Here is a 4,097-nt window from a genome sequence, read left to right on the forward strand (position 1 = left end):
CCACGGACTCTTGATCATATGCTATCACGTGAAATGGTTGAACATCAACCATGTCTATTTGTTATAGTAACTGTGAATTCCTTCCATCTTCTTCTTTTTTTTAATAATTCAACAAATATTTATTGAGTTCCTAAAATGTGCTAGCTATTGGTTTGTATGCTTGAGATACATCAGAGTGCAAACAGATCCCTGCCTTATGGAACTTACAGTCTAGTGGGACTTATAGTCACCTGCACACTGTGGCCCTGGGAACCTCTCGTGCCTCAGGTGCCCAGTGGGGTAATAAGTAGGCCTGGAACAGGCATGGATATCATGCTTGGTGTTGTATAGATGCCAAACCAGTCCCCCACTCCACCTACTCCCCAGACAGTAGAAGGTCTAGAAGTCGATGTTAATGTGAAAGCACACTGGGGATGGATCAGAGGGGTTGGAGCTGGATTGTCTGCTGTGAGGTGGCAATGGCGGTGGGAAGCGTCAGGACGGTTACGTAAACTTGCCATTGCTGCTGCTGCTACTGCTGTTTCTTGGTGGCTGCCTTGCGGGGCAAGGTCCTTGGCCTTTTCTGTAGCTGCCAGTGCCATCTCCTTCGTCTTTTCCTTGGTTTCCTTGGTGGTTTCAACAAGTATTTTGGGAGGGGCATCACCAGCAGCTGACCAAGGCGTATTCAAAATCCTTCATAGTCTTGGTCATGTTGCTGTTAAACTGGGCCAGACCAAATTCCTGGACAGCTCTGGATATACCAAACAAGCTTGAGGAAACACAGACTTCTTCGTGGATTTCAGTACAAATATTGTAATCACTCTGGTAGCGCAGTGTTTACAAGTCGAGCTGCTTACTTCAAAGTCAGCAGTTCGAAACTACCAGCCATTCCGCAGGATAAAGATGAGGCTTTCTGCTCCAGTAAAGTTTTACAGCCTCAGAAACCCTGCACAGGGTCGCTATGAGTCAGAACCGACTCCACAGCATATAACCACCACCACCAGCATTGTAATCAGAGTTCACACAGTAAACACAACATTCCTCCATCACCATCAGCCAGGCATAGTTGATGTTCCAGGTAAAGGTGGTCATGATTTGATTCTGTGGGTCCACAAGAGTCCTCCAGGATGTCCACCAAGTGAGCAACATTGTCAGGAAACAGTCACTTGACCCAGCAGGGTATAGTCTTAGTCTTCATCAGGAGTTGCGGGACAGGAGTTTCTGGTCAGGAATCACCTCTTGGTGTACTATGTCCTCTGTTTAGACATGCTTATTGTAAGGCGACGAGCACTTCATCCCAGGAACTTCAGAGCTCGCTTTGGCCCAGGAAACACTTCACAGTCTCTAACCACAGCGGGCGGACTCAGCACTCCGGCAGCATCAGTGGTGGAGAGCCTGGGGGAATGAGGAGGTGGGGCAGGGGCTCTGCACACACTGGCCTGGCCTTTTGTTCACTCATCTGTGCCAAGAAATTTGGATGACCGCTATCTAGCCAACGAAATGGAAGAGAGCCATATCTGTGCTCATTCCAAAGAAAGGACCCAACAGAATGCAGAAATCTTCTGACAACATCATTAATATCACATGCAAGTAACATACTGCTAAAGATAACTCAAAAACAGCAGTAGCAGTTCCTAGACAGGAAGCTGCCTAAGGTTTGGGTGGGAATCAGATGGGGACATGGAATGAGGGCTATCATTGTTGACATCACATGCTGAAAGCAGAAAATACCAGAAAAAAAAAAAATGTGTATTGTTGTTGTTGTTGTTAAGTGTCATCAAGTTGGTTCCAACTCATACCAGCTCTGTAGAGGGTCTTCAAGGAGCAGCTGGTGAACCACTGACCTTTTTTGTTTTATCCTACAGTGCCACAGCAGGACTGCAGAAAGATGTCTACCTGTGTTTTATTGATTATACAAAGGCTTTCAATTGCTTGGATTATGAGAAGCTATGCATAACATTACACAGAATGACTAAATTCTGTGCTCCTGAGATACCTGTACATAGACCAAGAGGGAGTCATTTGAACAGAATAAGGGAACACAGAATGGTGTAAAATCAGAAAAGTTATGTGACAGGGTTGTATTTGTTCACCATACTTGTTCAATCGGTATGCTGAGCACATAAACCGAGAAGCTTGATTATATGAGAAAAACGTGGCATCAGAATTGGAGGAAGACTTATTAACAACCTGCAATATGCAGGTGATGCAACCTTCCTTGCTGAAAGCTAAGAGGGATTCAAATTCTTTCTAATGAAGATCAAAGACCAAAGTCTTAGGTATGTGTTGTACTTCGATGTAAAGGAAACAAATCTTCTCACTTCACCAACATGAAGAACATGAAGATACATAGAGAAGAGATTGAAGTTGTCAAAGACTTCATTTTGCTCAAATTAATCAAGACTCATAGAAGCAGCAGTCTAGAAATCAAACGACCTATTGCATTAGGCTAATCTGCTGAACAAGACCTCTTTAAAGTGCTCAATAGTAAAGATGTCAGTTTGAGGACTATGGTGTGCCTCACCAAACCATAGTATTTTCAATAGTCTCATATACATATTCAAGTTGGACAATTAATAAGGACTGTGGAAGAATTGATGCATCTGAGTTAAGGTATTGGAAAAGAATATTAAAAGTATCATGGACCACCAAAAGAACAAACCAATCTATGTTAGAGGATGTATAGGTAGAATTTTTCTTCAAGCTAGAATGGCCAGACTTCATATCTCATACTCCGGACATACTATCAGAAGGGACCAGTCCCTGGAGATTGACATCATACTTGGTAAAGTAGAGAGTTAGTATAAAAGAGCAAGACCCCCAGTGAGATGGATTGGTACAGTGTCAGCAGCAATGGGCTCAAGCATAGCAATGATTGTGAGATGGCTACAGGGCTGTATTGTGTTTTGTTTTGTTTTCTTGTGCATAAGGTTGCTATGAGTCAATACTGACTCGATGACACCCAACTACAACAATGCCAAGAATATCAGTCTTTCTGTTTTCCATTTCATTTTTCACAACTTCCAATTTTCCTAGATTCATACTTTGCACAGTCCATGTTTTACTTATTACTGAATGTTTGTAGCTGTTTCTCCTCATTTTTAGTTGTGAAAATTGTATATATCTTTTGGGACCTTCGTTTGCTGAATGGGTACAACTCAAAACGAGGAGAAATGGCTGCAAATGAAAGTTCTGAAAGCTTTTATCCACTCATGTCATATGGTCAACTATCCTTTGAGGAGGCAGTGCATTCCCAGTCACATTTTGAGTGCTTTTCAACCTGAGGGGTTCATTTTGTGGCATTATATGTGATAATGTTCTGCTGCTTTTCATAAGGTTTTCACGGGCTAGCCATTCTGAAGTAGTCGGCTTCTCCTCCTACCTAGACAATCTTAGCCTGGAAGCTCCACTGAAACCTCTCCACAATGGGTGACCCTGCTGGTATCAAAAATACTAGTGTCATAGCTTCCAGAATCACAATAACATGCAAGCCACCACAGTACAACAGATTGACAGACAAGTCATCTTTTATGGTGGAGCTATATAATAAAAACTAGTCTGTCTCCTTGAATACATTTTTCTTCAAGAAATAAGAGAAAGTCTTTAAATGAAGTTATGAATCTCTGTTTATATCCAAACTGGGAACTTGAGCATCATTCACACATTTTGGGGCTGACAAATACTTCGAAAGGAAATATTGATTTTTCTTGTGAATCCAGTTCACTATGTGCTCAGAACAAAAAAATTCCATAGAAAAATAATAATTCTATTCTCCAGAGATGCTTTCATCCTTTTTTTTGTGAGAAGGGCCCCACTGCTTTGCAATCCTTGAGTGTTGCTTAGGAAAAGTTGACAGTGCTGAGCTTTGGTAGGCCCCCTCCCTGCCTATTTCCCATTGTGTAATAGGCATCAGATGAGGTGCCTTGTCTTTTTCCATCGCAAATAGAACGCAACCATAGCTCTTGGGTGGTTGTTGTTGTTAGGTGCCATCGAGTAGGTACCAATCCATAGATACACTATGCACAGCAGAATGAAACACTGCCCAATCCTGGGCCAACCTCACTACTGTTGCCACGCTTGAGTCCATTGATACTGCCAATTGGCCAATCCATCTCATT

At 42.5% G+C, this 4,097-nt stretch overlaps 1 pseudogene; it reads right to left on the reverse strand.

Annotated features, from left to right (window-relative positions):
- Positions 1-418: 418 nt before the first annotated feature.
- Positions 419-1,275, reverse strand: LOC102818524 (annotated as a pseudogene).
- Positions 1,276-4,097: the final 2,822 nt, after the last annotated feature.

The sequence above is a fragment of the Chrysochloris asiatica genome, unplaced genomic scaffold (genome assembly GCF_000296735.1).
Source record: "Chrysochloris asiatica unplaced genomic scaffold, ChrAsi1.0 scaffold00110, whole genome shotgun sequence".
NCBI lineage: Eukaryota > Metazoa > Chordata > Mammalia > Afrosoricida > Chrysochloridae > Chrysochloris > Chrysochloris asiatica.